Source organism: Oncorhynchus nerka, linkage group LG27, assembly GCF_034236695.1.
Source record: "Oncorhynchus nerka isolate Pitt River linkage group LG27, Oner_Uvic_2.0, whole genome shotgun sequence".
NCBI classification, from domain to species: domain Eukaryota; kingdom Metazoa; phylum Chordata; class Actinopteri; order Salmoniformes; family Salmonidae; genus Oncorhynchus; species Oncorhynchus nerka.
The window spans coordinates 63,964,055-63,988,495 of record NC_088422.1 but is presented as its reverse complement, the minus strand read 5'-3'; positions in this window follow the sequence as shown (position 1 = coordinate 63,988,495).

Here is a 24,441-nt window from a genome sequence, read left to right as displayed (position 1 = left end):
TGTTTCCTTCACCATCTTCACAAGGTCATTTGCTGTTATTCTGGGATTGATTTTCACTTTTTGCACCAAAGTACGTTCATCTCTAGGAGACAGACCGCGTCTCCTTCCTGAGCAGTATGACAGCTGCGTGGTCCCATGGTGTTTATACTTGCGTACTACTGTTTGTACAGATGAACGTGGAACATTCAAGCATTTGGAAATTGCTCCCAAGGATGAACCAGACTTGTGGAGGTCTACAATTTATTTTCTGATTTCTTTTGATTTTCCCATGATATCAAGCAAAGAAGCACTGCGTTTGAAGGTAGGCCTTGAAATACATCCACAGGTACACCTCCAATTGATTCAAATGATGTCAATTAGCCTATCAGAAGCTTCTAAAGCCATGACATCATTTTCTGGAATTTTCCAAGCTGTTTAAAAGCACAGTCAACTTAGTGTATGTAAACTTGTGACCCACTGGAATTGTGATACAGTGAATTATATGTGAAAAAATTACTTGTGTCAAGCGCAAAGTAGATATCCTAACCAACTTGGCAAAACTATAGTTTGTTAGCAAGAAGTTTGTGGAGTGGTTGAAAAACTAGTTGTAATGACTCCAACCTAAGTGTATGTAAACTTCCAACTTCAACTGTAGATATGAATGTGGAGTGCATTGTGGCTGATTTGTATGGTGCTCTGTATTCGTTGAGTGCAATTGAATATGGTGTCTTGGTTTAGTTTACAATGTTTCCCTGTGTACTCGCTCAACTATTTGCTCCATTGATTGTGGCCTAACCAGACAGTGGAACGTTGAACTTCACCTTACCCAAATAGTGTCTGTTTTGAAAGGTCACAAGCAAAGGTGGGATACCTGCTGAATTTAAACGGCATCTCTCTCTCAAGCAATGAGGCTTGTTAGTACAGACAGTAAACACCACCACCCTGAACGTAATGGTGGATACCCTGAAGATTTAGCACAATGCCAGTAGTGGCTCAAGGAAGTTGGTTCATTTGACATATTTTCACTTTTCACATAGTCTTAATTATGTCATGGAAACACAGATATATTGGCAGGTAGCAGTCCTACTTTTGGAGTTCATAATGTACATTGAAGTGAAAAGTACTGTACCTCCATTATGAACATGTCATTCATCTTCTGCATATCAATGTTTATTCAGTAGAACAAGCACTGTACAATACCAATCATATTCTCTTCCATTTTACAATCACTAAAGAAATTGTCTTTGTGGTATTTGTGTTAGAGATCACATTATACATACCAATAATGCATTATACAAATAGCAGAATACAATTTTCAACAGATTATTCAGGCCGCAGTTTATTAATTCATTTAAATCTCATATGACATTTATCTAATCTAAAAAAAAACAGGCTAACGTTATTACAATTTATAGGCAAAATTGAAATAATAGCAGAAATTCATTTACAGGCCCAGTGAGCATTGGTCAGATACCAGCTGTAATTGTCTTGTAAAATTATACACCCCTGCAACACCTGAGCTCTGAACATGTGATGATAATGCTAGAAGGCATAGTAGTATCTGTCAGCGGCACAACATTCACTGGGGACAGGGGGGACATGTCCCCCCCAAATTCTGAAATTGCAATTTTGCCCCCCCCACACTTTTATCGTTGGAATGTGATACAAAACAGGGCAACGGTGTGGTGTTTGGAGTGTTTATCCAACTGGATGAAAAATAAATTATAATTATTATGTCACTAAAGTTACACCCCTGGTATCTGGTGATTTTGTAGTACGAGTATCAAAGTATCTAAATCAACTTTCAAAGACACAGTTAAGGTGGGATAATTTACTGCAATGATTTTTTAAGATTAACCAATAGTTAATGAAAGCATTCAAAAAGAGTTTTACTGAGTTTCACTTGAACCTATGTGACATGTGTGATTAGTATTTATGGGATGAAACAACGGGTTTAAGTCTCATAGGAGTAGTGCAGAGTGATATCTCCCCACAGGGCACACTTAAACCCTCAAATCAAACAAGTCCTCCTTCAATTAACAATGTGCCGAACAGACAAAGTCCTCCAGCACCACATTTATTAGCATAAAGAACAGTGTTTGGGTGAGGGGAAAAGGAAGTTTACATTAGCATTTCATATTTAAAAGGTGTTTTAAATACTTTTTACAGCTTTCTAAGTAATGGCATAAGATGTTCTAAAACTAGTTATACCATAGCATTGTTGTTTATTATTGGCTAGAAAGGCATTCTAGAGTGGACATTTAACCCAGATATTGGGACAGTTGGAAAAGATATCAGCACACACTGTCAAACGCTCCCTAAAACACTTCTGTGAGCAGGCCTTTCTAATCGACCTGGCCCGGGTATCCTGGAAGGATATTGACCTCATCCCGTCAGTCGAGGATGCCTGGTCATTCTTTAAAAGTAATTTCTATCTTAGATAAGCATGCCACGTTCAAAAAATGCAGAACCAAGAACAGATATAGCCCTTGGTTCAATCCAGACCTGACTGCCCTTGACCAGCACAAAAACATCCTGTGGCGGACTGCCATAACATCGAATAGTTCCCACGATATGCAATTGTTTAGGGAAGTCAGGAACCAATACACGCAGTCAGTCAGGACAGCAAAGGCTATCTTTTTCAAGCAGAAATTCGCATCCTATACCTCTAAATCCAAAAAGATTTGGGACACTGTAAAGTCCATGGAGAACAAGAGCACCTCCTCCCAGCTGCCCACTGCACTGAGGCTAGGTAACACGGTCACCACTGATAAATCCATGATAATCGAACATTTCAACAAGCACTTCCTCCTGGCTACTCCAACCCCGGCCAACAGCACCCCCCCCCCCCACCCTCCCCGGCTTCTCCTTCACCAATATCCAGACAGCAGATGTTCCGAAAGAGGTGCAAAACCTGGACCAGTACAAGTCAGCTGGGCTAGACAATCTAAAATTATCCGCCGCCATTGTTGCAACCCCTATTACCAGCCTGTTCAACCTCTCCTTCGTATCGTCTGAGATCCCTAAAGATTGGAAAGCTGCCATGGTCATCCCCCTCTTCAAAGGGGGTGACACCCTAAACCCAAACTGTTACAGACCTATATCCATCCTGCCCTGCCTATCTAAAGTCTTCAAAAGCCAAGTCAACAAACAGATCACTGACCATTTCGAATCCCACCGTACCTTCTCCGCTGTGCAATCCGGCTTCCGAGCCGGCCACGGGTGCACCTCAGCCACGCTCAAGGTACTAAACGATATCCTAACCGCCATCGATAAATGACAGTACTGTGCAGCCGTCTTCATAGACCTGGCCAAGGCTTTCGACTCTGTCAATCACGGTATTCTTATCGGCAGACTCAATAGTCTTGGTTTTTCTGACGACTGCCTCGCCTGGTTTCACCAACTACTTTGCAGACAGAGTTCAGTGTATCAAATCGGAGGGCATGTTGTCCGGACCACTGGCAGTCTCTATGGGGGTACCACAGGGTTCAATTCTCGGGCTGACTCTTTTCTCTGTATATATCAATGATGTTGCTCTTGCTGTGGGCGATTCCCTGATCCACCTCTATGCAGACAACACCATTCTGTATACTTCTGGCCCTTCCTTGGACACTGTGCTAACTAACCTCCAAATGAGCTTCAATGCCATACAACACTTCTTACGTGGCCTCCAACTGCTCTTAAACGCTAGTAAAACCAAATGCATGCTTTTCAACCGTTCGCTGCCCGCACCCGCACCCGACTAGCATCCCCATCCTGGACGATTCCGACCTAGAATATGTGGACAACTATAAATACCACTATAAATACCTAGGTGTCTGGCTAGACTGTAAACTCTCCTTCCAGACTCGTATTAAACATCTCCAATCCAAAATCAAATCTAGAATCGGCTTTCTATTTCGCAACAAAGCCTCCTTCACTCACGCCGCCAAACTTACCCTAGTAAAACTGACTATCCTACTGGTCCTTGACTTCGGTGATGTCATCTACAAAATAGCTTCCAACACTCTACTCAGCAAACTGGATGCAGTCTATCACAGTGCCATCCGTTTTGTTACCAAACCATATACCACCCACCACTGCGACCTGTATGCTCCAGTCGGCTGGCCCTTGCTACATATTCATTCCCAGACCTACTGGCTCCAGGTCATCTATAAGTCTATGCTAAGTAAAGCTCCGCCTTATCTCAGTTCACTGGTCACGATAACAACACCCAACTGTAGCATACGTTCCAGCAGGTATATCTCACGGATCATCCCCAAAGCCTACACCTAATTTGGCCGCCTTTCCTTCCAGTTCTCTGCTGCCAATGACTGGAACGAATTGCAAAAATCGCTGAAGTTGGAGACTTTTACTTCCCTCACCAACTTTAAACATCAACTATCTGAGCAGCTAACCGATCACTGCAGCTGTACATAGTCCATCTGTAAATAGCCCACCCAATCTAACTACCTCATCCCCATACTGTTTTTATTTTATTTACTTTTCTGCTCTTTTGCACACCAGTATCTCTACTTGCACATCATCATCTGCTCATTTATCACTCCAGTGTTAATCTGCTAAATTGTAATTATTCGCTCCTATGGCCTATTTATTGCCTACCTCCTCATGCCTTTTGCACACACTGTATATATACTTTCTTTTCTCTACTGTGTCATTGACTTGTTTGTGTTATTGGCTTGTTTATTGTTTACTCCATGTGTAACTCTGTGTTGTTGTCTGTGTGACACTGCTTTGCTTTATCTTGGCCAGGTCGCAGTTGCAAATGAGAACTTGTTCTCAACTAGCCTACCTGATTAAAAAATAAATAAAAACGTTTAATCATGACACAGTAAGTGCCTACACATCCAGACCATACTTGCTACAAAGTTACACAAAGCTAAACCAACAACCACACAAACCGGAATTAAATACACTGTACACATACAGTGGGGAGAACAAGTATTTGATACACTGCCGATTTTGCAGGTTTTCCTACTTACAAAGTATGTAGAGGTCTGTAATCTTTATTACAGGTACACTTTAACTGTGAGAGAATCTAAAACAGAAATCCAGAAAATCACATTGTATGATTTTTAAGTAATTCATTTGCATTTTATTGCATGACATAAGTATTTGATACATCAGAAAAGCAGAACTAGTTCTGTGCTGATCCCTCACCTTCCTCATGATCATTGATGCCCCACAAACCAGTTCTAGGTCCCAAGAAACAAAGAGATATTCTGTTGAATCTGACAATCAATCTTAATGGTTGTACAGTCGTCTCAAATAAAACTCTTTTGAAGAACATATCAAGACAGCTTTTTTCCATCTACGTAACATTGGCAAAAATCAGAAACTTTCTGTCCAAAAATGATGCAGAAAAATGTATCCATGCTTTTTTCACTTCTAGGTTAGACTACTGCAATGCTCTACTTTCCGGCTACCCGGATAAAGCACTAAATAAACTTCAGTTAGTGCTAAATACGGCTGCTAGAATCCTGACTAGAACCAAAACATTTGATCATATTACTCCAGTGCTAGCCTCCCTACACGGGCTTCATGTCAAGGCAAGGGCTGATTTCAACGTTTTACTGCTAACCTACAAAGCATTACATGGGCTTGCTCCTACCTATCTCTCTGATTTGGTCCTGCCGTACATACCTACACGTACGCTACGGTCACAAGTCACAGGCCTCCTAATTGTCCCTAGAATTGCTAAACAAACAGCTGGAGGCAGGCCTTTCTCCTATAGAGCTCCATTTTTTTATGGAATGGTCTGCCTACCCATGTGAGAGACGCAAACTCGGTCTCAACCTTTAACCTGTTGCTTCTACCCGGGACGCTTGCGTCCCAACTAGAGCTCTGGAAATGCAAATGCGCTACGCTAAATGCTAATAGTATTAGTTAAAACTCAAAAGTTCATTAAAATACACATGCAGGGTATCGAATTAAAGCTACACTCGTTGTGAATCCAGGCAACAAGTCATATTTTTAAAATGCTTTTCGGCGAAAGCATGAGAAGCTATTATCTGATAGCATGCAACACCCCAAAAGACCCACAGGGGACGTAAACAAAATAATTAGCATTTCGGCGTTACACAAACCGCCCAATAAAATAGAAAACATTCATTACCTTTCACCATCTTCTTTGTTGGCACTCCTAGATGTCCCATAAACACTATTTGGGTCTTTATTTCGATTAAATCGGTCCATATAAAGCCTAGATATCGTTATATGTAGACTGTGTGATAAACGAAAAAAACATAGTTTCAAAACGTAACGTCATTTTTTTAAATTCAAAAAGTCGACGATAAACTTTCACAAAACACTTCGAAATACGTTTGTAATGCAACTTTAGGTATTAGTAAACGTTAATAAGCGATAAAATTCATCAGGAGGCGATGTAAAGATCATTAGCTGTCCGTCTGGAAAAATGTCCGGCTAGAAACTCAACGAAAATATCCGGTCCTAGACCGGATTAGATACGGTGTCCTGTATGTGTTTGACCAAGAAAAAAACTCGAAGGGAAATGACAAGACTCTAGACACCCTGTGGAAGCTGTAGGTACTGCAACCTCAGTCAATTAATTGTGGTTCACGTTTATCAATGGGTTCAAGTAGCGCATGGATATATTTTCCCCATTTTCAGTGATCAGTTTTTCCTGTGCTTTTCAATGTAAATGCCGTTCTGGTAAAGGCACAGCAGTGATTTAACCAGTTTTTTAAACGTCTGAGTGTTTTCTATCCACACAGACTAAGCAAATGCATATACTATATTCCTGGCATGAGTAGCAGGGCGCTGAAATGTTGCGCGATTTTTAACAGAATGTTCAAAAAAGTAGAGGGTCGACTGAAGAGGTTAAGTCTTTACTGAAGAATCATCTCTTCAGTGGGTCATATGATTGAGTGTAGTCTGGCCCAGGAGTGTGAAGGTGAACGGAAAGGCTCTGGAGCAATGAACCACCCTTGCTGTCTCTGCCTGGCCGGTTCCCCTCTTTCCACTGGGATTCTCTGCCTCTAACAGGGGCTGAGTCACTGGCTTACTAGGGCTCTTTCATACCGTCCCTAGGAGGGGTCACTTGAGTGGGTTGAGTCACTGATGTGATCTTCCTGTCTGGGTTGGCGCCCCCCCGGGTTGTGCCGTGGCGGAGATCTTTGTGGGCTATACTCGGCCTTGTCTCAGGATGGTAAGTTGGTGGTTGAAGATATCCCTCTAGTGGTGTGGGGGCTGTGCTTTGGCAAAGTGGGTGGGGTTATATCCTTCCTGTTTGGCCCTGTCCGGGGGTGTCATCGGATGGGGCCACAGTGTCTCCTGACCCCTCCTGTCTCAGCCTCCAGTATTTATGCTGCAGTAGTTTATGTGTCGGGGGGCTAGGGTCAGTTTGTTATATCTGGAGTACTTATCCTGTCCTATCCGGTGTCCTGTGTGAATTTAAGTATGCTCTCTCTAATTCTCTCTTTCTCTCGTTATTTCTTTCTCTCTCTCGGAGGACCTGAGCCCTAGGACCATGCCTCAGGACTACCTGACATGATGACTCCTTGCTGTCCCCAGTCCACCTGGCCGTGCTGCTGCTCCAGTTTCAACTGTTCTGCCTGTGATTATTACTATTTGACCATGCTGGTCATTTATGAACATTTGAACATCTTGGCCATGTTCTGTTATAATCTCCACCCGGCACAGCCAGAAGAGGACTGGCCACCCCACATAGCCTAGTTCCTCTCTAGGTTTCTTCCTAGGTCTTGGCCTTTCTAGGGAGTTTTTCCTAGCCACCGTGCTTCTACACCTGCATTGCTTGCTGTTTGGGGTTTTAGGCTGGGTTTCTGTACAGCACTTTGAGATATCAGCTGATGTACGAAGGGCTATATAAATACATTTGATTTGATTTGATTTTGCTAAATGGTCTGGTAAAATGATCGGGAAGTCAGAGTATGTGTTTCTGTGATTGTGTTTGCAATATAACGTTAAACTTCAACAGTAAATTATATTTGTTATCCAATTTGCACCTTAAAACCTCTTTGGGCTGCAATCCCGTTAACGGGATGATATGACAACAGCCAGTGAAAGTGCAGGGCGCCAAATTCAAAACAACAGAAATTTCATAATTAAAATTCCTCAGACATACATGTATCTTATATAATTTTAAAAGTAATCGTGTTGTTAATCCCACCACAGTGTCCAATTTCAAATATGCTATTCAGCGAAAGCACCACAAACGATTATGTTAGGTCACCACCAAGCCACAGAATGAACAGCCATTTTCCAGCCAAAGATAGGAGTCACAAAAAGCACAAAAGATAAAAATTAATCACTAACCTCTGATGATCTTCATCAGATGACACTCATAGGACTTCATGTTACACAATACATGTATGTTTTGTTTGATAAAGTTCATATTTATATAAAAAAAATCTGAGTTTCCATTGGCGCTAGTTCACTAGTTCCAAAAACATCCAGTGATTTTGCATAGCCACATCGATTCAACAGAAATACTAATCATAAATGTAGATGATAATACAAGTTATACACATGGAATTATATATAAACCTCTCCTTAATGCAGTGCTTCTCAATTATTTTCTGTTACGTCCCCCCCCCCTAGGAAGAAGTAAACATTTTGCGCCCCCCAACACTCCGCCGCGACTGTAAATAGTATAATTTGTCTATAAAATTGTTATAAGTACACCTCTGCATAACATTGTATCCTTATTAACATTAAAGAAAACAAAAAAAGAAAGAAATATAGATCAACTTACAACAAAGAATAACTTTATTAACATTGTTTTTTAGTCTGTAACAGAAAAGACTTAAAGTGCATCAATTTGCCTGAAATGTTAAAAAAATTAAATAATAATCTTATTTAAACTGTAATTTTTTTTGACCATTTGATACTGAAAAATTAAATTTAATATAATCAATAAGTAATAATAAATTCAAATTGATCAGCAACATTAACTCAGGAACACAATATATGAAAAATGTTGACCTATAAAACAAAATGAATAAAACAATTTGTGCTGATTTTTTAAAATCAAAATGAGGAAGTCAGGATTAATGGCTACAATGAGCACATTTTGCAGAGCACCGCTTTTCGAAGCGGGGTTTGAAGCATGATACTGCAACTCTCAACTCCTGCTCAATGTTTAGCTGGGACCTTTACTTGGTCTTCAGTGCAGCAACAGCAGAGAAGCCAGTCTCACAAAGATAAGATGTTGCAAAAGGAAGAAGAATGCCCATGGCCCTCTGCCCTAAGAGTGGATACTGCCTCTCTACACTCAGCCAGATTTCTGTGATGTGAACCTCAGTCCCAATGTGGAGTCAGACGTCATATCAATGAACTGGTCCTCCTCTGCAGAGCTGAAACCAGTTGGAGCTGGTGCATTGAAAGGATCTCTCACCCAGTCATAATGGGAACTGTTTTCAGTACTTTTTAAAGAATCCCATCAGTGATGAAATATGCTCCTTAATATATGGAATCACTTAGGTGGCATCATAGTCAGTAGTGTCAACAAATTCATGCAATGAATCAGTATTTCCTTCATCAAGTCGCCTGCCCCACATTACAAGTTACAAGGGAGTTTGTCATGTCAAAACGTACATAAGAGATAAACAAACAGTCTTTGTTGCTGTCAGTTGCTTCATCGAACTGTAAGGCAAAGCGTTTGTCTTTGAGTTGATCTACCAGCTGTTCTTTAAGATCGTTAGCAATGTCATTTATATGTCTGGCGACAGTGTCATTGGACAGAGGGATAGTTTTTATTTGCAGCACTTGCGTCATCCAACATGACAGAGACCATGTCTAATGCTGCAGGCAGTGTCAGCTCCTCTACTATGGAGTGGGGTTTTTGCACTGAGCAATTTGGTACGCCACCTTATATGATGCTAACAGTGCTCGCTGGTTTACTGAAGTAGCATTCACAAAGCGGGACGATTGTTGGCAATATTCGGCACGTTTTCGCTGAAAAAACTCAAGCGGCATATCAGCGTGATTGAGTTGCAATGTCTTTAAGTGACGCCTTCATTTATTTGGCTTCATGCTGTCCGCTGCCAACATTTTTAGACACAGTAAACATACCGGTCTTTCCTCGTCTCCCACCGTAGTCACAGTGAAGCCAAGCGCTACATACGCTTTGCCATATTTCCTCGTCTTAGCTTTCGGGAGACTTACGTTTGTCTCATTATCTCCGTCTCTCTCAGCCTTTTTTTTCATCCCTGTTAAATATTATTCCATGGTGTCTGTTAAGGGTTTGTTATCTGCACTTCATATCGCCTGCTCTGTGCTGTGTGCTCTTGTTCAGTGCAAAAAAAAACTACTCTCTGCGGCGCCCCACTATTTGAGAAGGACTGCCTTAATGCAACCGCTGTATCAGATTTCAAAAAAACTTTACGGAAAAAGCAAACCATGCAATAATCTGAGACGGCGCTCAGAAATACAATAAAATTAGCCGCTATTTTGGAGTCAACAAAAAAACACAATTTACATGATAAATATTCCCTTACCTTGGATGATCTTCATCAGAATGCATTCCCAGGAATCCCAGGTCCACAATAAATGCTTGATTTGTTCGATAATGTCCGTTATTTATGTCCAAATAGCTACTTTTGTTAGTGTGTTTGGTACACCTATCCAAACGCTGGTTCTGGTCGACCATATCATCAGACAAAAACTTTAAAAAGTTATATTACAGGTCGAAGAAACATTTCAAACTAAGTACAGAATCAATCATTAGGATGTTTTTATCATAAATCTTCAATAAAGATCCAAACTGAGAATTCCTTCTGTGTCTTGAGGAGGAACTGAACGCAGGAAGATATCATGTGCTATGCGCGTGACCTGGAACTGGCTCTCTGCCAGTAGTCTGACTCATTCAAATTTCTATAGACGGTTGACATCTAGTGGAAGCCCTAGGAAGTGAATCTTCATTCATATCCCAATGGGATTTCAATAGGGAATGGGTTGAAAATATACCAACCTCAGATTTCTCACTTCCTGTTTGGATTTCTTCTCAGGTTTTTGCCTGCCATATGAGTTATGTTATACTCACAGACATCATTCAAACAGTTTTAGAAACTTCAGTGTTTTCTATCCAATACTACGAATAATATGCATATATTAGCAACTGAGACTGAGGAGCAGGCCGTTTACTCTGGGCACCTCTGGGCACCTTTCATCCAAGCTACTCAATAGTGCCCCTGCAGCCATAAGATGTTTTTAAGTAACTGGGTAATTTTTGCAATAATAAGTTATTTTACTGACTCTTAGGTTACCAGTGTGAAAAGGCAGGTTAACAGTAGCCTAACGCTAAGTTATAGGACTAAGTAGGATATCGGTGTCACGAATCCCGCTTCCTGAGTCTGTGTTTGCCTGTGTTTCTGTCCTGGGGTGTGTTTCCGGTGTCCTGGAACGCACCCTGTCTGGTTGCCGGGCGAATTAGCTTGTTGGGAGATTGCTGTTCACCCGCACCTGTATCCCATCAGTAATCTGCACACCTGTCCTGATCATCACCTCTCCCCTTCAAAAGCTCTTACCTGACATCCATTCCCTGCTGGATCGTTAGCCATGAACAGTATGTTAAGTAGTATCAGTAGCAGTAGTATCATGTTGTGCCATAGTATCAGCCTCAAGTTGGATAGAATTTGTTTTGCTGTTTTTTACGTATTGCTTGCCTTAAACTTACCTCCGTTTGTTCTGTCTTCAGTTACTCACCCGGATCATTTACCCCATTCCCGCCTGGTCGTCGGAGGATTCCGCTACCCCATTGGATCCACCTATTTACTCCCATCAACTCACCACCGCTGCCCGCTACGCCACCTGGATATATCTACCCATTCACATTCACTTGTAAATAAATACTCACCTTCTTCCTGCTCTCCTTGTCCTGGTCTGCTTCTGGGTTCGATTTTGAAAGAACGTGACAATCGGACTGAGTAGGATATCGGACTGAGTAGGATATCGACACATAAAAAGACTAACGTTAGCGTTACGGGTTTTGTAACATTTTCCGAGGCCAGTTTCATAATCAGCAATCTGATTGTGTTGTCTGTGATGTTACCTTACAGCAAATGGCTAACCAACCTCTTCTAATTAATGTTCCCTGAAAATGACACAAGTTTTTTAATGTTAATGCACTTTGACACCTACAAATCTCTGCTATGTCTCTCTAGCCTGCCAGCTAATTCCAGCAGTACCCCCAGCTCTTCTTCCTGCAGCCTGCCAGCTACTCAGCTAACAAAGGTGATTAAGGTTCCTAAGAATTAATATTAATGCATGTCTCTGCCCTTTAGTAATTCAGTTCATCAATGTGTGTTTTAGAGCTCCTGTTCTCAAAGTCAGCCAGAAATGACTGAGAAGTATTCAGAGTATAGTGTGACTTCAAACATCCGGCGAAGGTGTACTGCAAACGTCTTAAGATTTCTGACATCTATCCAACAAGAGCAGTCTACACTTAATGTAGAAAATGCTGCTGTTCCTCAGATATTTTATACGTCCAACGAGGCCGCTGAGGAAATGTTCAGGGGTCAGGACTTTGAAGAAGAACTCTTTGTGGATGCTTTGATGGACACTGCAGGTGTAGGAGAAGGTGGAGGTCAGGGTGAGGTTGATGATGCTGAGGAGAACGTTGATGATGAGGGTGATGATGTCGAGGAGATGATTGACGATGAGGTTGAAAATCCAATAGACTGTTTCAATGGCTACTTGGTGAATTGGGCTCTAGAACATGGAATAACATTAGTTGCGTTAACAGCCCTGCTTTCGATTCTGAGTTCCGCCATCCAAACTTGCCAAAATATGCAAGGATCCTCCTCAATACCAACAGGGGTGACAGAGGTGACAGGGGTGCTGGTGGCACTTTTCCTTTTACTTTGGTATTCTAAGTTCTCTATCTGGCAGGCTTGACAAACTTTGGCAGAAACTCCCAAATAGGTATACATTGGAATTACAACTCAATTTTGATGGGCTTCCTCTTTTCAAAAGTTATTCTATGCAGCTGTGGTCCATATTGGGACTGATGTAAGGATTTAACATTAAGAAACCCTTCTGATTGCACTTTTTGGTGGGACATCTAAACCAAATGAATTGGCAGCATATCTAAAAGATTTAGTGGAATAAGCAAAACAATTACACTCTGGCTTCACATTTAAAGGGAAACAACTAGCTAGTTTAGTAAGGTGTGATGCCCCAGCATGGGCTTTCATCAAAAGCTTCAAGTCACACACGGGCTATGCTGGGTGTGATAAATGTACAGCATATGGTTTGCATTTTCAAGGTAGGATTACCTTTCATGAGACTGTATGTGCCCTAAGAACTGATAGGAGCTTTAATGCACTGTCAGATGAGGAACATAACAAGGAGACATCACCACTAAGAAAACGTAGTTTCTGTAACAGCATTTCCCCATGACTACATGCGCCTCGTATGACTTGGAGTGACAAGAAAACTGTTAGAGCTATAGAGTGACAGCACTGGTCCACTTCAATGCCAGTTATCATCTCAGAGGGTTACTCGGTTGTCTCAGAATCGACTATACTCCCTCTGAGTTTGCAAGAAAGCCTAGGGCGGTTGATGAAAGACACAGGTGGAAGGCTATTGAATTCAGACAGTTTTTGTTATACATTGGGCCAACTGTGCTGTACAATGTGTTGAGTGCACCGGAGTACAATCATTTAATGCTCCTTTTAGATGCAATATGAATTCTTACTAGTCCTTCTCTATGTGTTCAAAGGTGTAACTTTGTTAAAACTTTGCTGGTGTTTTATGTAGAGCACTTTGGCCAGCTCTATGGGGATAAGAATTTGGTTTACAATGTGCATGGCCTTATACATCTAAGTGATGATATGAAACAGCACAGTCACCTTGATACTATCTCTGGTTTTCCTTTTGAAAACATTTTAGGTCCAATAAAAAAAAATGTTTGAAGTCCACACTTTCCTGTTGCACAAGTTATAAAACGAATATCAAAGTTGGAACATATGACCTCTGATGGTTGTAGTGACATTTCTTACCCTAAAGTGAAAACATTTCACAATTATGGTTCTATTCTACAACATGTTACCTGTCCAGTCAGTGAATACAAGGAACTATATCTAGCCAAATTCTGCATCAAGGTTGTCACGGGTGACAATTGCATCAAAAGCAAAGACAGTATAGGTTTAGTTAGAAATATAATTTTGAATAATGGAGATCCCTATGTTGTATATAATGACTTCACTTCTGTCACAAACTTTTTTGACTACCCAGTTAAATCATCACAGTTGGGAGTCTTCTGTCAGGTATGTCTTTGAATCTGAAATGTGTCAAGGTAGATGAAAGCCTTCTGAAGTATGTGCTCTTGTCATTTAAAAAGAAATGTGTGGGTATGTCGCTTCTTCATTTGGTTGACGGTTAACAGCTGCAATCTGTAATCTAACAGATATTTCCAGATTGATTGTATTTTACAAACATAATATAATTAACTGCTGCATTTTGGTTGGATGCCAGAACTGAGAATTTTTTTTTTGTAACATCAGTATGTAAATGTTTGTATAAAAAGTATGAAATATATAAGTATTTGAACTATTCTACATGTAAATCTGTCTTTTAAAGTTCATGAATTTATGTCTATAGTAATGAGCACTACTTCATTCATATCATATTGAAGTATTAAGTAATATACATACACTACAAACCTGTGATCATACATAAGTCCCCAACTAGCATGGTAAAGTAAAACATGTCTAAAAAATAACCATGACACAAATACACAATCTAGTGGGCTAAATGTGGGACACTCAGAATCAGTGAGGGTCAGCAGTTACGATCAACACCACAGCCTGCGTTTGGCTGGTCAGCAGAGCTAATCCTCTTATGAGATTATTACTTTCAATACTATAAATGATTCATATTCATTTCCAATTTACACAGCATGTTTCACAATGTGGACTTTATGTCCGTGGTGAAGGAGACCGAAGTTGTGCCTTCATCATGGGTCCAGGATCGCATGAGCTACTGGCCCCCTTGTACATCCACAGAACAATGCACAAGAGCAGTGAAATGTCAAGAAGCACCTGATGAAACATGGGATTTGTCTGATGTGAACATCAGGTACACTATAGGTGAGTTAATGATATATTTGCAGTCAACTATTTACAGTTCAAGTCGAAAGTTTACATACACTTAGGTTGCAATCATTAAAACTAATTTTCAACCACTCCACAAATTTCTTGAAACTATAGTTTTGGCAAGTCAATTAGGACATCTACTTTGCACATGACACAAGTCATTTTTCCAACAATTGTTTACAGACAGCTAATTTCACATATATTTCACTGTATCACAACTCCAGTGGGTCAGAAGTTTACATGCACTAAGTCGACTGGGCCTTTAAACAGCTTGGAAAATTCCAGAAAATGATGCCATGACTTTAGAAGCTTCTGATAGGCTAATTGACATAATTTGAGTCAATTGGAGGAGTACCTGTGGATGTATTTCACGGCCTAGCTTCAAACTCAGTGCTTCTTTGCTTGACATCTTGGGAGAAATGGAGAAATGTTTTTGGAGAAATGTCCTCTGGTCTGATGAAACAAAAATAGAACTGTTTGGCCATAATGACCATCGTTATGTTTGGAGGAAAATGGGGGAGGCTTGCAAGCAGAAGAACATCATCCCAACTGTGAAGCATGGGGTGGCAGCATCATGTTGTGTGGGTGCTTTGCTACAGGAGGGACTGGTGCAATTCACAAAATAGATGGCAGCATGAGGCAGGAAAATGATGTGGATATATTGAAGCAACTTCTTTAGACATCAATCGGGAAGTTAAATCTTGGTCGCAAATGTGTCTTCCAAATGGACAATGACCCCAAGCATACTTCCAAAGTTGTGGCAAAATGGCTTAAGGACAACAAAGTCAAGGTAATGGAGTGGCCATCACAAATCCCTGACCTCAATCCTATTGAATATTTGTGACCAGAACTGAAAAAGTGTGTGCAAGCAAGGAGGCCTTACAAACCTGACTCAGTTACACCAGCTCTGTCAGGAGGAATGGGCCAAGTTTCACCTAACTTATTGTGGGAAGCTTGTGGAAGGCTACCCGAAACGTTTGTTAAACAATTTACCCGAAACCCAAGTTAAACAATTTAAAGGTAATGCTACCAAATACTAATTGAGTGTATGTAAACTTCTGACCCACTGGGAATGTGATGAAAGAAACAATAGCTGAAATAAATCATACTCTCTACTATTAATCTGACATTTAACATTCTTAAAATAAATTTGTGATCCTAACTGACCTAAGACAGGGAATATTTACTAGAATTCAATGTCAGGAATTGTGAAAAACTGAATTTAAATGTATTTGGCCGAGGTGTATGTAAACTTCCGACTTCAACAGTATAACTGACATCAACCTCCTGTGACAACAATCTAAACACAACACATTTATATTCCCTTACAGACTCATATCAAGAGGCTTGCCGTAAGCTTCCCATGGCTGTGGTTCAATCTGATCTTCAGACTGAGGAGGAGGATGACCGCCCCGCATATTTGAAGAGAAAAGGAAGGTATAACAACTATGACAAATATGCTTTAAAAAATACATTTCTCAGTGGATGACCTAAATATCCAACATATGTTTACTTCACTATTCATTCTTATGAGTTCAATGACCTTATATGTTTAACATCAGGGGCACAAATACACAAATACGCAAATGAAAGTGAGGATGAGGAGCCAATGGAACATTTTTCATGCAAGGGCCAGTCAAACACCTCTAAGGGTTTGCCACCTGCACCAGTTATCAGACCTCCAGAGGACAGATGAGAGGCACCTGGGAATTCTGATAGTCCAACAATGATTGAGCCAAACATTCAACAACAGCAGCAGCCAGTGTGTGATCGTTTTACATGTAAGGTACATATTGTGGCTACCACCAACATCAAAGTTGCCCACCCCTGATCTATAATGTGATTGCGTTGATTATGTTGTTTATATATATATATCTTTATTATCCTTCATAACTTTAACTACTGAAAGAATCTGAGGGATAAAACACAACTGTTTTCTGTTTTGTATTTATGCAGCAATTCTTTGTGAGATATTAACCTCCATAGAAATTATTAAGCAACAACAAAAGCTGATTTTGCTGCAGCTGCAAAAGCTCCAGGCGAACAGATCAACCCTGGATGAGGTTCCAGATTTGACAGACCTTCGACTTACAATGTCCTCGCTGGAATACTTGAGGAGAGTTGAGGGCCAACTTTCAGATCAAGACATGGAAAAGGACCTGGTATGACAAGATATCTATCATTACATGTATTGCTGAAAAGTAATCAACCAAGCCACAATCTGACCCAGAGTACCATTCCAGCTTTCTTCAAATTAGTATTTTCTCATCATATAGGTGTTTTGGTTTCAGGCCAAATATTTGGGACTATCTGGAGGGATCACCAAGAAGAATGTGTGGAGAGGGGCCAATGGGAAACAGGTTTTTGAACCTCTTGCCTTAAAAAGTGTTGTTATCGGTAAATTTGCTTTCAAGGACACTGCATGGGGCAGAGAGGCATAAAGTGATTTATTAAATAAAACAGGCCAGCATGTCAATTTTATTGTCAGCAGGGAATTTCATTATTACAATACAGTTTAAGGCAGGACGAATATCATGAACTGGAAATATTTTACAAAAAGCCATTGATGAAACAATTTTGTAGGGGAGTTGCATAAACTATGAGTCATTTCTGGGAGTATTTTCTCTCATTCTGATATTTACAAAGGTGCTGTGCATCGCAGCCGTTCTGAAGTTCCTGATGTGGAGACACATCATAAAACAATGGATGCAGCTAGTCCCTAACAGAGATGGAGGGAGAAAAAGGAGAGAGTGAGAATTGATGGAGAAAACTGCATGCCTACCACAGCTTATATAGAAAGAAAACTTAAATAGACATAATCAAACTACTTCTCAATGTTACTGTGATCAAAAAATGTAATTAACATTCAAATAAAATTATTTAAGAGTCTTTCATGTTTAAGTAGTATTTTAGCATCTTGATACTTTGTTGAAGGCAATTGATTAGCATTAAAAACTTTGGATGGGTAGAATTTGTATGTTTAAAATGTATAATAGTCATATTTAAAATAATTAAATCTGGTCATTTTGTATACATTTCTTTAATTGTGCATCGGGCTACTTCTCGGGGGGATTCTGGTAAAATGCCGGCCGGCAAAGTCGGCTGAATTCTGGTAGATAGAAACGATCCGATGTACTTGGGCCGATTCTGGGCAGTCGTTCATTTTGATTCCGGGCCGAGTCCGACACCCGATTCAATCTGTTCAGGGGCTGCTTCTGGGCCGATTCCTCATTGCTAGCTGGGATGCAGTCAAATCCTCCCACGTTTCTAGTTTGACCAGCTGTTTTCAAGAACTGAAATGTTGAATTTGGTTGTCAAATTGGCAGGTTTACGAGCAACAAACTGTTTAAATAGCTTATAGCCTATTGTTTGATATGCAATGTGATCTCTTAGCAGTCAGTGTTGATGAGTGTCCTGATGAGAAGGCAAACTTTTCTAGCTATGCCAGGCAAAGTCAGGCATTATCAGCTCATTGTTATGGATGTATCCAAATGAATGTTATTAGAAAACAGCTACTTTGCTGTTATTACGGCTGCAGAGGTAGAGACTGTGTTAGCCATAGCTAGCACACAAGGGATAAGAATGTTATATAAATGAACATTTTGACAACAAAAAAAATATTTATAAATGTGTGCTTAGTATTGTTTTCTTTGGCAGCTGTGGTATAAGTGGAATAAATAGCGTAAACAAACGCAACAGAATAAACTTTGCTGTTATTCTGGGTGAAGAGGTAGTGACTGTGTAGCCGTAGCTAGCTAGTTGGCTAGCAAGCAGCAAGCAAGGGATAAGAATGTTACCACTGGGAATGGAGACGGAACATTAAGAACGGACGACTGGGTTGCTTCCGTAAATATCGAACTAATCAAACGAACAGCTGGGTCGCGTCTCCAGCAACCAAGAGATCAGAAAATAGGAATTTGCTCATTAAAAAACAATCTATGACAAATATGTATTTCTACCGGTAAATGTTTGCTTTCATATAGTTTTTTTTTGCAACTGTGGTATAAGCTGGATAAACACCTCCATTTTGTACACTACCTTGGAAAAATCAACTCCACAAAGGGACTCGGCTTATCTCCAAGACAATGTACAGAACGTTGGCAATTATCCCTTATGTAAAATAGGAGTGTTATAGATAACTGTTCATAGTATTGTCATGTGCCGTAATGTCAACTGTCAATACCAACTACTTTTACACAGTCTTCCTGATAACTTATGCAATATGTTATTACATGCTACGAAAGTGTTTACATAACAGATGTTATAAGAGGGCGTTATATAATTTACCAAACTCTGTCCCATTATTACATTGAATGGAATGATGGACATCATAACCATGTCATATAGAGTGTGTACCGACACCTTGAAGTAAGTCTGAAATAAAATGACACTTTTTTCTGGTTTAAAATTTCTCTGAATGTGTATATGAAAGATGAATTTGCAATTTGGATCACTTCAAAGTTAAGTAAATTAAGATTTTACAAATGATAAGTACAGCAGCTTTGTTTACAAATTGCAGGTCAGATTTCTCCAGGGAATTATGGCCTATTGATCATTTATTTTGAACGTGTTCTATCTGTCCCTGTGATCCACCCATGACCACAGCAACACATCAACAATACATATCTAGCCATATCCCTCCCAAAATACAGAATAAACGTGTAATTTAGCTGACAAATGCATGTCGTAACGGTTAATAATATTGGCTCTTGCATGTCAGTCCGTCTGTGCATCTGTGCTTCTGTCTGTCTGGGCGACAGCTGACGATACGCAACAGTGCATATTTGAAAACACTGGTGGGTCTGCCATTACAAAGTTGCTTTGATATTGTTGCTTGAGCTACTGAACGGAAACTGGACATGTAAGCGATTTTCATTCAGCAAGGCTTTGAGAATATTTTCCTAGTGCAACACCATATTTCAGCGAGCAGACTTCTCAGCACGACCAGCGCCAGCAGCGTGACGGACACTATGGATAATAATCATGAAGCAAACAGATACAGTTGAAGTCGGAAGTTTACATACACCTTAGCCAAATACATTTAAACTCAGTTTTTCACAATTCCTGACATTTAGTCCTAGTAAAAATTCCCTGTCATTGGTCAGTTAGGATCACCACTTTATTTTAAGAATGTGAAATGTCAGAATAATAGTAGAGATAATTATTTATTTCAGCTATTATTTCTTTCATCACATTCCCAGTGGGTCAGAAGTTTACATTCACTCAATTAGTATTTGGTAGCATTGCCTTTAAATTGTTTAACTTGGGTCAGAGCTGATGTAACTGAGTCAGCTTTGTAGGCCTACTTGCTTGCACACGCTTGACACGCTCCAATAGCTTGACGTTGTTGTCATTAAGCCATTTTACCACACCTTTGGAAGTATGCTTGGGGTCATTGTCCATTTGGAAGACCCATTTGCGACCAAGCTTTAACTTCCTGACTGATGTCTTGAGATGTTGCGTCAATATATCCACATAATTTTCCTCCCTCATGATGCCATCTATTTTGTGAATTGCACCAGTCCCTACTGCAGCAAAGCACCCCCACAACATGATGCTGCCACCCCCTTGCTTCACGGTTGGGATGGTGTTCTTCGGCTTGCAAGCCTCCCCCTTTTTCCTCCAAACATAACGATGGTCATTATGGCCAAACAGTTCTATTTTTGTTTTATCAGACCAGAGGACATTTCTCCAAAAAGTATGATCTTTGTCCCCATCTGCAGTTGCAAACTGTAGTCTGGCTTTTTTTATGACGGTTTTGGAGCAGTGGATTCTTCCTTGCTGAGCGGCCTTTAAGGTTATGTCAATATAGTTCACGTTTTACTGTGGAGATAGATACCTTTGTACCTGTTTCCTTCACCATCTTCACAAGGTCATTTGCTGTTATTCTGGGATTGATTTGAACTTTTCACACCAAAGTATTTTCATCCCTAGGAGACAGACCGCGTCTCCTTCCTGAGTGGTAGGATGGCTGTGTGGTCCCATGGTGTTTATACTTGCGTACTGTTGTTTGTACAGATGATCGTGGTACCTTCAGGCATTTGGAAAATGCTCCCAAGGAAGAACCAGACTTGTGGAGGTCTACAATTTCTTGGCTGATTTCTTTTGATTTCCCCATGATATCAAGCAAAGAGGCACTGAGTTTGAAGGTAGGCCTTGAAATACAACCACAGGTACACCTCCAATTGACTGAAATTATGTCAATTAGCCTATCAGAAGCTTCTAAAGCCATGACATCATTTTCTCTAATTTTCGAAGCTGTTTAAAGGCACAGTCAACTTAGTGTATGTAAACGTCTGACACTGGAATTGTGATACAGTGAATTACAAGTGAAATAATCTGTCTGTAAAATTACTTGGTTCAGGCACAAAGTAGATGTCCTAACCGACTTGCCAAAACTATAGTTTGCTAACAAGAAATTTGTGGAGTGGTTGAAAACTAGTTTTAATGCCTCCAACCTGTAACGGCTGTCGTCGGTGGAAGAAGAAGGTGAGAACCAAAACGTAGCGTGGTATGTGTCCATTTTAATATGAAAAAACTGAACACTACAAAATACAAAATAACAACGTGAAACAAACGAAACAGTCCCGTGTGGCACAAACACAAACATGGAAAATAAACACCCACAACTCAAAAGTGAAACCAGGCTACCTAAGTATGATTCTCAATCAGGGACAACGATTGACAGCTGCCTCTGATTGAGAACCATACCAGGCCAAACACAGAAATCACAAAACATAGAAAAAGGAACATAGACAACCCACCCAACTAACGCCCTGACCATACTAAACCAAAGACATAATAAAATAACTAAGGTCAGAACGTGACACAACCTAAGTGTATGTAGTCTTCCGACTTCAACTGTAGATCCACAGATCCACACACGCATTTCTTGCAAATGTGCATAGCCTACCGGTGGGTGATTAGCCTACAGCCAAATAAATGTTCACACACTTGCAGACTTTGTTGGAGTTGCTAGCTGTCTAATTGTTTTCCTCACGAATGTGAAGTTTACTCTCACAACCTTCTAATGTCAAATTTATTCAACCCTATAGTTGCTCAGGGTCGACTTTTCCAGTCAAGATTTTGCACTGCAAGAGATCAAGCATCTAATGGCACTACCGTTGCACCACAGTAGACGGACTATATTGTTAAACTTGTCTATGTAAATTAGAATGACATTTTACTGCTGTAATGTTCATAGCCGACTCCACTTGTAAATTGTAATTTAGAGTAGTCTACATGGTTGTTGTATTCTACAACCAAATGAGAACACCAGCTGTCTGATACTGACTGATGGAAGGGTGGACAATTAGCCACTTGAGAACTCTCAGAGCACATGATCACGTCTTGCCTGGGTTTGTTTACATTGTTGATTGCCAGAGCTTGTTTTGTCGGTCTGACAATTTGATGTTTCATATTTGATGTTTCATATTCACAAATGATATTCAGACTTACTGAGTCTGGCTTTAAGTAAAGTGATATTAATTGGAGGTGTTATAAAACAGTTATGAATGGCCTTAATACTACAGAGTTGAGTATCGCAAAACCAATCAGGATTTCCAAGAAACATGGGCAAACGGGGGCACAGATGTATTTAGGATTTATTTTTTTCACAATTAATGAAACAATACTGCTCTGGGGCATAGCGTCCATTGTTTTTCACGTCACCTAACCCACTAACAGGATAACTTTAGTTAGATTGAGTTAAACAAAACACATTGAGATGAAAAAGCAATTGCGTTTAAAGTGTAGTTATGTGAAAGTAAATGTATTGTGTGTTGTGCTGCAGTCAGATTTATTCTAGATTCCTCTTGTAGCTAGCAAGCTAACTTACCTAGTTATCTAGCTATCTAGCTATCAATGGGGGCACAGTGGGGCTGATCATGCTCACGTCGTGGCCCTCCGGGTGAATGAAGTGCTAGCTAGCTAGCAATACAGTCAAATTACTGTCAAACAAAACACTTTGTTTGGACTATGTAGAGCAGGGCTCTCCAACCCTGTTCCCGGAGAGCTTTAAAGAAAAATCTGTAAACAAATCCGTTTTTACTAAATGTTAATAATGAGGTCATCAAAATACATAATATTGTCTTGCTGCTTTTTGTTCTATGTTGCTCTGTCTGTATGCTATGTCTTGCTTGTCCTATGTTGCTATGTCTTGCTTGTTCTATGGTGCTATTGTCTATATTGTAATTGTTTTTAATAACCTGCCCAGGGACTGCGGTTGAAAATTAGCCGGCTGGCTAAAACCGGCACTTTTACTGAAACGTTGATTAATGTGCACTGTCCCTGTAAAAATAAAATGAACTAAACTAAAACTAAAATCATTTGAAAACAATGTGTCAGTTGTTACCCATGTCTATAAATTCCAATACCCTACGTTATGATGTTTACTTGAAAACCAAGTGTGGCATGCTAAGAATGTTGAAATCGGACAGCCCTTTTTGTGAAACCATTGAAAACGGTGTGTTAATATTTGCTCTTTGCAGGAGTAGGATCAATGTGATATTGTATTGCCAAGAAGTATGGGAAAGTCCTGAGGGTGTTTCACGGTCATCTGACGTCTTTTGAATGAAATATTAGGTCAAACATTTTTCCTTCGCTTCTGTCATTCAGATGTTTTCAGACCAGGAAAACATAGCCGGTTACAAAGTAAAGATTCGTGGCTTTACTTTCACATTTCACCACGTTTCACCACCCCCATTTCCATGATGAATGTTAGCTTGCTAGCTAAAACAAATTATTTGCGGCGGTTATTCTCCCATCACCAGAGTAACTCATCAATACCAAAAATAACATCACAATGTAACCCAACTCAGGTGTAGAACTACCTTAGAAGAAATCTTTGTTATTAGACGAGTAACCTTCTGTGTTATAGTTCGGACTAATTGAGAAGTGTGCGTCTGTGTTAGGCTGTGTGTGTGTGATGTGGTGTGTGTGTTGGTGGGTGTGCTGTGTGTGGTGTAAGTATATAATTTGCATAAAGCTGTATGAAAAGTTTTTCAAATTGTTACAAGCTCTTAGTTTTGTGAAAAGCATGAAGATTGTTAATAATATGACCACCTACCATATATTATTGGGTTTAAGTTCGTTATGTATTCCGTACTGCCTAATTTGCATAATATAGAATTTTTATGTAATATAAAAAAATATATATATAATCTCTGTTCTACATCAGCCCTGAATATGTCATAACAATATGGCCACTGTATATTGAGATATTGGACAAAACTTGTTGAATTTAAGAAACGTGGTGCTATTTGGTGCCATTATTGGCTAGGGATTAACATTGACCTTCTGACCTTTTACAAAGACTTGAAAACGAGATATCTCCGCAGTGGTATGTGTTCCTGTGGAGATTCTCTATAACATGGAATGCAAAGTA